This window comes from Grammomys surdaster, unplaced genomic scaffold (genome assembly GCF_004785775.1).
Source record: "Grammomys surdaster isolate TR1022 unplaced genomic scaffold, NIH_TR_1.0 150, whole genome shotgun sequence".
In the NCBI taxonomy this organism is placed as follows: domain Eukaryota; kingdom Metazoa; phylum Chordata; class Mammalia; order Rodentia; family Muridae; genus Grammomys; species Grammomys surdaster.
The window spans coordinates 9,532,273-9,542,910 of NW_021604608.1; the positions used below are offsets into that span (position 1 = coordinate 9,532,273).

At 39.3% G+C, this 10,638-nt stretch overlaps 1 long non-coding RNA gene across 1 annotated transcript; it reads left to right on the forward strand.

The window, feature by feature from the left end:
• The first annotated feature begins 1,850 nt into the window (after nucleotides 1-1,850).
• LOC114619389 lies at nucleotides 1,851-10,259 on the forward strand. The gene is made up of 4 exons (XR_003711139.1): nucleotides 1,851-1,992; nucleotides 4,297-4,371; nucleotides 6,892-6,973; nucleotides 7,796-10,259. It is a non-coding gene; the product is annotated as an uncharacterized LOC114619389 (long non-coding RNA).
• Nucleotides 10,260-10,638: the final 379 nt, after the last annotated feature.

Consider the following 10,638-nt stretch of genomic DNA (forward strand, 5'->3'; position numbering starts at 1 on the left):
CATTGAGTCCTCTCTGAGGTCTATGTTGATAACCTTTTCTACCTCAGGTACAAGTGAGTGTTTGCACTATTCCATAAATATTTGGGAGAATGGGAGCATCTTTCTCTTTGTCTGTTATTCATTTATCTGTGCCACTGTAGAAGGGGCCTGGTGAGTTGGTCAGCGTAGTTCAATGCCTGCTGTGAGAACCAGGTGTTTTCAAATATGAGAGGCTTGTTGCAACCCCATATTCTTATTGCTGTTTGCCATGTCTATTGATAATTGGCTTAGGCCTTTATCAACCCTCTTAGAGTGAGAAAGCAGCCAGGATCTTAAACATGCATGGTCATTAGGCCCCATGATTCTTTTAAATCCCAACATTACTCACATTCCTAATGAATTAATTATAGCTAATAACATGATCCCATTGTCATCCAGGGGAGTCTAGTAATGCAGGGTGACCTGTGTACAGAGGACAGAGGACCAGACATATTTGGCAGATAGCACTTTTTAGGATCATGCATGCCCAATGTGAAACCAGTTTTAGTTATTGACCCAGGATTATGTAAGGATGTATTTATCCAGGCACCCTTGATGTAAGCAATCTTCATAATTTGCTGTTCCTTAATAAATAAGGGATGGGTCAGTGTTGGACACGAACAACAATTTCTGTCATATCTTGTTCCTTCCGTTCCTATAGCCAAGTTCATGATGCGAGGGTTTAGAAGAAGCACAAAGTACTGTCTATTTTCAGTTCTGCAGAAAGCCCATAATGTTTGCATACCTAAGAATTCTTTGTGCTGGGAGCTTCCTATATAGCATCCCACTTCGAATTTTAACAGCCTCATAGAGCCAGGTATGTTCCAGATGGGGGAGTAGCATACTAGAGAGGATAAATAGCTTGCTCAAGGTCACAGAGTGAAAATGTACTACAGCTAAATTTAATTCCAGCCTGTCTTCTGAATTGGTACTCTTGCTCTTTTCTTTATTTCTGCAGCATTGTACAAGAACCTCTGGGATTGTATTAACCTCTTTTTAAAATTAAGCATATTTTTTAAGTAGTGCTCACTACTGGATAAGGGTAGTCCAGGTCTTATGCTTGTTTTCAAGTCACATTTCTTTTTGTTTTAAACATTTCTCTATCTGTGCTTTCAAGGGTTTATCTTCGTATACAGTTCTGTTCCAACAGCATGAGGGCATTTTGCAGTGACAGTGCACTTTAATTCAGAAAAATGGATGGCACAGTCGTTCTCCTGTGCTGGGAGATTTACGCTTATTTCTTCCTCTCTGTTAACAAGATTTATTCATCAACCCTGAACAACACATGCCAACGGCTGCACTTTCTCCTTCCTCCATTGCCCCAAAATAGCTATTGGTATTTAATAAATAATCATCGTTATGACTGGAAATGCCGGCTGTAACCAGATCAAACAAGGCAATCAGCTTTCATTTTAGAAGCAATGAAGTCTAGTTAGTTTACTACATTTCTCTTTCAGAGAGCTTGAGTGGGGGTTTCAACCACAATGCTGCCACTATATATTATGAATTTCTATCTGTGGAATAGACCCAAATTAACATTTGATGACTTCTTCATTGCTATCTGACAGTTTTTTTCCTCATAGGCAGAGTCTAATAAAGAAATCAGTTAGAGCTATTAGACATATTTTAGAAGAAATTTTTGATGCACATCTTCACTTAGATTATGAAATTTAAATCATTTCTGCTATCAGTGTGAATACTAATGATCTGGCTTGCCAGATGGAAAGCTGTCATGAATTTTCACTTTCCTCATACAATAGGTTGTAAATCTTAAGAAAATGACTTCATGGGTGAACTATGTTGATGTCAAGCTTTAGTGCCACATGTCCACACTTATTCCAATGTCATGAGTACCTGGAAGGGAGGCAACTCTTAATTAAATGTCATTTTCTTTTTTCAGCATTGAAGAGCAGCAGAGTGCAGGCTCTCCTCGCATTGTCTGTGCTGAAGGCTCGGCTCTGGCTCTCATCACCGGTGGACTTTTTTGGAGCTATTTGAATGCTTTGGTGTCATGCCGGTTCTCTTCTCTTAAGGAAAACTGTCTTCCTCAGTGTGTATTTCAGATAGGAACGCACAGTTTCCTTAGCTCTTTGTTCTCCATTTTGACAAAACACTTTCTGTAGGTTTCTGCCTCATTTTAACATTTTTTTTTTCCTCAAGCAATTGATGTTTTAGTTCTTTTCAGGAGCACTAATCTCCATCTGAGAGCTACCCTGGATAAGGCTTCCTTTCTTCCCCCTGGGAATGCATCAATATTCAGACTAAATCCTCCCAAGGACTTGTTTTTTTTCCACCAGGGCTGGGGAGATAGTGATAACTTGCAGCATATCATCATATCACTTAGATTTCTTAGAAGTTTTTATTTATATTTTGTTCTTAAGACTGAACTGAACTTTGAAAGTTATTATGGCTTATTCGGAAACAAGAAAGTACATAAATATGAAATTAAATGAGAGATTGTTCTAAACTTCCAGTCCCTGGAAGCCCAAAGGAGAGAGAGGATTAATTAAAAAAATATATATACACAAGAAAAATAGGTAGGTGAGCCAATAAATAGTCCCATTAGAAATCTCAAAAATCCTACAGGTAAAACAACCTTTTCTCTTTATTGAGTTATTTTCTCACTAGTTATTTGTTTATTGATTTGTTTTGCCATTAAACCAACAGAGCAAATGATGAGTGTGCTCGCCTGTTGTTGCTACAGTGTACCACACTGAGGTTCCCTGTAAGCTTCATTAAAATTATATCCAAAGCATGATTATCAGAAAATGATTAATAACACCAAAACATGGACCAGTTGTTCTGTAGAGCTCTTTCGGTTGTAGACCTTTTTCATCAGCCTCTGTTTTGTTCTCTGCCCTCTTATCCACACAGGGAAGCAAAACCCCTTCACTCTTCTTTTTTTTTTTTTTCATCAAACATCACGAACCACTATTTCATAGAAACAAAGGCACCAACAAAACATTTCCAACCATTAAAATAATTTTCCAACATGATTTCAGTAATTACCATATTTCAGTTCAACAATTGTAATTAAACCTGACCTTTAAGCTAATTATGTCTTGACATTTATGATTTTTAAGCTGACTTACCCTGTGGTGATGGTGTGCTATATTCAGGTTCTAATGAATAGTTGTGTAGTGTTTACCTGTTGTCAAAGGGTCTCTCTTTGTGGTTTGGAGAGGACCACTTCAGCCAGCATCCTGTCATTGGAGGTATAATGGTGCCACTGTGAAGGGGCATTATCAACCACAATATCAGTCTGATGTTGAATTTTTGTAAGAGTGTTTGTATATAATTATAGAGACAGCAAAAATCCCTGCTGGAAAATTTCAAAGAATAGGCCAAAAATTAACTCAGAGTTTGAGTGCAGATAAGTGGGCTTTCTTGTAGAATGATAATTTGTGGCAGGTGAATAGAATAAAGAATTCCAGCGACTGTATGAGAAAAGCTGAGTCAAAGAAGATCCAGGCAGGGAGGAGGAAGCAGGAAGGAGGCATATGGTCTTCTAGGCCCTTACAAGATTGGGTATTTGGTGGAAAATTTTCAATTAAAAAAAAACTCTCACAGTTGACTTATAACTCACTTTTCTCTTTCCTGACAATATTAGCATTGGGTAATGTTTGCCATACAGTTATTATGTGGTAGATGCTATGTTAAATTATTCACAATCATTATTTTAGTTCTGCAAAAGCCCTATTAATTAGTTTATACTCTAGAATTTAGAAAGTCAACCCATAACCCGTGGATTTCCTGCAAGAATTGTATTTCAATACTTGGAGAAATAAGATGTTATTTTGAAATTATTTTGAGGTGAGCTCACCAGAGACCACCACATGGATACTCTAAGAGCCAGAAGGAAAGTCATTATTGCCAGCCACTGGCAGCACAGGGAACTTGCCCAAATCATGTAGCCTTGAGCTCTTGGTCTTTTATGAACCAAAAGTGTATCCTGGTTTACACACCTAGTTAGGAAGAAGTAGAACCATAGAAGCCAAGAAGCAAGGTTAGTACATTTAGGGATTTTTTTACATGAGGAGTTTTTTTGCACTATGGACTTGGTCGTTGCTCCCATTTGACAGGTTCTGTGGCCTGTGTGCTGGGTTTCAAGGTGAGAATGGAGCCTTTAACATAGTATCAATTGTGTTAAGGTCTGGAGATCTGTTATATTCCCTTCTTCTATGAGCATGAGCCAAATAGTGGGCTCATTTTGGGGCAGAGAGTATATTGTCCCCTCAGTACTAACATTTAACAGAAGTCACTCGGTATTTTACATAGTCATGTAGGCAGTTGAGCAAGCTTTGCTTTATAATGAAGGTTAGGAACAAAAAGATCAATGGTCTGGCAATGGTTGTAAGTAGAGTGATTATCTGGTGGCAGGGGGCGACTAGAAAGAAGGAAGTGCATAATTTCATACCAGTTAACAGTTTCTTGGTGTCTCTCTTGTTTTTCTTAAAAATTATTTCTGGTCACAGCTAAAGTTTCTAATTACCCCTCACTGGTTGGCATAGAATCAACAAGTTTGTCCCATGTCATGTAGAGGCCATCATTTCATGAAGAGGCGGTCCAGTCCTCTGTGATTCTGAAGAACAACCTCTATTAAGGATTCTACCTTCCTTCCAGACAGGAAATAGAATTTTCTCAATGGTCTAGTTCTATGTCTATTTGTGCACTGAGGTCCTTAATTTTTTTTTATCCCTTACAGTTAGGGCTGAAGTTCCAACTGCAGCAGAGCCTGATCACATCAACAGGGGAATAAGAATATGGATGGCTCACTGTGCACGGCTCAGGGAAGTCCAAAATCGAGATTTAGGTGGGCCTGGCCCTCTTTTCCATTATAGTTGAGCCTATAAACATATACATACATACATATATACATACATACATATATACATATACACACATATACATATGCATACACAAACACACACACCACGCACACACACACACACACACACACACACACACACACATATATATATATATATATATATATATATATATATATATATATATGATGTACATGTTCATAGCTTCATCTATAATATACATACTTGACATTGCTGAGTTTCCCTATGCTGATGGTGTGCTATATTCAGTTTCTAATGAATAGTTATGTAGTGTTTATGTGTGGTCAAAGGGTCTCTATGATTTGGAAAGGACCACTTCACCCAGCAACCGGTCATTGGAGGTATAATGGTACCATTTTGAAGGGGCACTATGAACCACTGCCCGAGGGTGAGCTAAGATTGGTCCAATTTACAGTTGTCAGGATTGGAAGTAGAGATGATTGTAGAATTGATTGCAATCCAAATATAATATGGGGAGGGGAGTTGGGTCCGTGAGCTGGATGACTCTAGGTGGAGGTTTCTTTTGGATAGCAAATTTACATATAATCTGACTCACCAGGTTCTACCTGTTTCCTAGTTTCGATTTCCTGTCATGCTCTAACCTTTATAGATATGGGATTGCTTTGCCCAAGACCACAGATAGGTGGTGATGGTTCCTTTTCTGGGACAATGAAGGTGTCAGTGTGCCCCCAGCAGGTATGTATAAAGGTCTGGGGCCTGTTAAAAAGAATCAATGTCTGGTAAATTTTCTTACTTCTCTTTATGTGATCACCTCTCTTGTTAATCAGAATTTATTTGTGTTACTTTTACGAATGACAAACAACAGTCTAGGTTGCCTTTCTGACTTCCACAGTTGGTCCTAAGGGAAGAGGGACCACAATAAGGAAACTATAAATAGGAAAGAGAAAGTATCAGGAAGATAGGTTTCTTTTCACCCCACTATTCCAAGAGCAGTCCCTTGCCTGAGAGAAAAGAGTAAGAGGATGAGTAACTCCAGTGAAGGTAGGATGGAGGGACATGCTGAAGCAGGAGTGATGAAGTTCAGGTTGGAGGATGGGGGTGGATGGGTAATGAGATCAGCTAGTCAGGATGCTAGGACATCACTTGTCACTTAGAAGCTCAGCCTTCACAGGCACACCACTATTGGCAGTGGGTGAGTGGGTGGGCAGAAAGGGAGTCCTTTCCAGATGAAAGAGAGGCCATGTGAGTAGCAGCATAAATGCCACATTCTTTGAAGATAGGGAGCAACAAAGTGATTCTCAGTCAACTAAATTTCTAATATATATGGAAACAGGAGTTGGTCTTTGTCTTGTGATAGAATTCACACAGGATTATTTGGCTTCATCTTTCCCACTTCATTAGCATAGTGGGAGGGAACATTTGAAGAACTGGAACAACATGTAAATTACTGATGGTGAGAAATTAGGAAAATGCTGCTTTAAAAAAGGTTAGAGTTTAAAATCAACAGCCTATTAAATTCCAGCTGGGACTCAGGGATCTGTCATAGGCCATTGGTTAGGTCATAGTGTTAATGCATCACTTACTCTGTCTGCCCAACTAAATTTTGAGAAGTGAACATTAAGCCTGGCTGTTAGTATTTTTTTCTTCCACCTAAAATGCTCACAACTTGTGATAGATATGTTTAATTAAATGAGTCCAGCTTTTGGAAAACACTTGCCTTTTAATGAAGGCACATTCCATGTATGACCACTTATCTGACTTTCAAAAATCTATTTATTTGTTTGTTTGTTTACTTATTTTATATATGTGTGTGTATGTATGTATGTGTGTGTGTGTGTGTGTTGTGTCCACATGTGTGAGAGTATGATTAAGTATGTGTGGAGGAACACAAATGCCTGTGTCTGGATGCAGAAGCCAGAAGAGGCTGCTGGGTACCTCCTCCACCATTCTGCCTACTTCACTGAGACAAGCTTTCTTCCTGAACCTGGGACTTATGGTTTCTTGGCTAATCTGGACTCCAGGAGGTCCTGAAGATTCTCCCATCACTTTTTTTGTTTTGTAGATGGAGCTACAAGAGTGCTCAGGACATCTGGTTGTTATGATGGTGCTAAGACAAAACTCTAGTTCTCTTTCTTGATTGTGTGGTAGATGTTCTTAACCACTGAGCCATCTCTTTAACCCCTAATATGACTCTTTTAACTTTCATCTGTGTGTGTGTGTGTGTGTGTGTGTGTGTGTGTGTGTGTGTGTGTATGTGTGTGTTCCTTAGAAGAGTTAGATTTGGAAGATAGTGGCCACTAGAAACAGTAAAAGATCCTAGCTTCTTGCTTTCATAGAATTTTACCAGATGTCATGGAGGCAGTCATCTTGGTGATCACTCCAGCTGCAACTACTGAGCAGAGTCCTGGACCACACCTGCCCAAGACTGATCTTGAAAATGCTGGCTGGATGCATGTGAGGTTCATTAATTCTGCCTTTGGGGCAGCTTTTATACTAAGGGTCTTCTATCCATCTCCACCAGGCCTTATCTGTACAAACATGTTTTATGAGTGAGATGTTGAACACGAGGCCTATGGCTCTCATCCCTGGTGAGTTTATTATCTGGGTCTCATAGCTCCTTGGCAACTTCAAGACCAAAATCTGTCAAATGTATGACGGGTAAAAGAGCTAGCCAGATTGCCATCTCTGATGTGTTATTGGCCTGTAATTGTGCCAGGAAGACTTAGAAAAGACATCAATCTGATGGGAATTTACAGTGGGAGAAAAAAAAAGTGCCATTAATGACAGGGTGTCTCTGTCACTTAGTGAGAAAAGAGCACGAACATCATAGAACTGGTCTTTGTCATGAGTTAAGACATCCTGTGCAAGTTGTTTTTAACCCAAGCTGTCTAAATATTTACGGTATGTTTATTTGCCTCTGTAGCTCAGAGCCTTTTCTAACCAATGTTTCTATATTTATCTGCCAGCATTTCATTCTTTATCAGGAATGATCTTTCTGGGGCCTTTTGATTTGACTGAATGACTTATGATATTTGGATAAACCATGATTTATATTCTCTGACTTGGACCATGGAGTTTGGTGACATGTTTTTTATGGGAGATCATCTGTGATGAGGACAAAGGTCATTGAAAAGCTGTTCAGACAAAGTTGCTTGGCCTCTAGTGGTCCATCTGAACCTTCACTTTCGACCTGTTTCCTGACTGTGTTTGCTAATTGGGTCTTCAGTGCGAAGCAAGAAACAATGCTCAGCCTTGCTAACTGTTTGTTTAGCTGGAACATGAAAATCAATCTACAGATGACCAAAAGGGCAGAGCAAACAACATCCCTGTGGAGTTGGGTGGTTTTGGCCTTGACATTCAACAGATGTGGTCTGAGAGCTTCTGTAACCTGAGTGCAGATGTGGTTCACATAAATAATGTGATATTTGCTTCCTGTAAGAAGATTTTCTTCACCACATGCAGGGCTGGAGGAAGGTAGATAAAAGTGTAGGATATGGAGACAGAAGAGAATAGTGATCTTGGATGGCTATTGAAGTCCTGTTGAAATAATTGGTTGTGCTCAGATATTATTTGATGTATTCTTCTTTTGACTGGTGAAATGAGAAAGTTTTACAGTTTATGGAGAAAAGAATCAGCATACACACATACATACAGACATACATACACAATCATGAACACATATACACAGGTACATTTGTATACATACAGACAGTAATACACACAGGCATACACACATACACAATGAGCTTACATACCTATACATACAGGCATACACAAGATATACACATGTACACATGCTTTCATATACACAGGCACACACACATTTCTCTGGGTAAATTTCTTAGACTGATTTGGGAGAAATGGCTTGTTCGGCTACTTTTGCAGTTTGTCAAATATGGCTCTCTAGATACTAGAGAAAATAACTCATGCTCTATGAGTCCAGAAGTTCTCAACCCTCAACCTCAACTCTCATAATCATTGGAGAGAAATAAAATGATTGATCATATCTGAAAGTTACAAATAGAGTGGAATTATTTAATGATGTTTGAGATGAAAAAGAAATCAAACAAAAACCAAGCTGCTGACTTCCCCCTACTTAATGTCCTCAGTCCAAGGAAATCAAGATGTGTCAACTTAGATTAGGAACCCGATTAAGGAAATGTGTCAGAAATTAGGCTTCCAGTGCTAGATTTTCTAAGGCAGAATTGATCAGAAGGATTCCAAATAGTGAGGACCCTTTTTAATTTTATCGCTCTTGCTTAACGATGGAATTCTTTGCTCCTTTTGTTAGATGCTTAATGTTAGAGTAGATACAAGCCAGGAGAGCTTATTTTAATCAGGGGATATTTTTAAGGTTTGCAACAGTGTGTTACATTAGCTCTATCTAGAAAGGCATTTCTTTTCTTTATTCTCAAGCAACTCAACCTGACACACTTTCTTTTTAACAAAGGCAGGAGAAGGAAGAGAGAAGATAAAGGACGAATAAATCGAGTATAATGTGGCAGATGCCTTTCTCGCTGCCTATAATTGTGGAAAGAAACAATACGGGGCAGTAAAACTCGTGGATTCTGTTTGGTTTATTAGCTCTCGCTGCATCTCAAGCTGTCTCTCTGCTCCAATTTTAGACAACACATGACATCATAATTGCTTCTGGCATTTTACAGTAATAGATAGTGGTGAGAGTTGTCTAAGTTCTTTTTTTTTTCCCCTTCTCCACTCACTTTATGAGCACATCTTTGGGAAACAGCAACCTTCTGTTTGCAGTGCAGGCACATTTCACCATGGTACCTTTTCTCACTGCACTGCCTGGAAAGAACTTCTGCCCTATTTAAGTTTGAAAGCAGTTTTCTCCAACACACGGGGTGATAGATTTTGAGCATCTCACGGTCACATCTACCAATTTACTTGGGGTGGTAAGACTGATCACGGTGCTGAGTTGAAAAAAAAATCAGGAAAATTAGCCAAGAACAGGAAAGCAATTACACTATTCTCAGAAAAATTCAGATCCATAAAATATCACCTGGGCCACCCTGTTGTAGTCCTAAAATAGTATCTCCAGTCTCAAACTACATGCCGAGATTTATTCTCTGCCTGCCTGAATGACCTCTCTGTTAAGGGCTGAAGACCTAGCATACTAATCAGCAGCTGCAGGGTGGCTACATAGAGCTATGAATGAAAATGTGAGTTTAAAATTGACCCCAGCACTTGGTGATAAGGACATCTTTATAAATACGTGAAGCTGATGTAAGCAGAGACTGCCACGAGGCAGATTAGCATTGTTAAACTGTGTTACAGTCCAAACACTGTGCACCTTGAATATTTATTATGTTCCTTAATCTTGCTGAGCAAACAAACTATATTTACCAGCAAACAAAAACAAAAACAAAAACAAAAAACCAGCTTCCCTTTCATGGCCCAATGTGTCCCCCAAAACTGCCATTGGGAGAAATGGCAGGGTTGGTATGAATCAGTGAGGCCCCTCCTCTACAGACAGGAAAAAGAGAGAAGCAGCGATGAAAAGTGATTTGCCCAAGGTCACCTCGCTAGTAAGTGGTAGTGCTTAGCCTAGCTTTCTGGACCTCTTACTCCTAGAAAATTGTGTTCCTGTCGAGACAAGTGTTCTTATAGTTGAGCCACGTGACTATTCTTCAGAGTCATAGAGTGATACTGAGCAATTTGGTGTCAGCCTTCAGCACTAGCTTCTCAGAGAAGGAGTGAATTTTTCAGCTCTTCTGCTGTGTGAACCATGACTGGCAGATTGTGGCATGACTTTCTCTTTAATCCACCAAAGTCAATGTTGGGATCATTC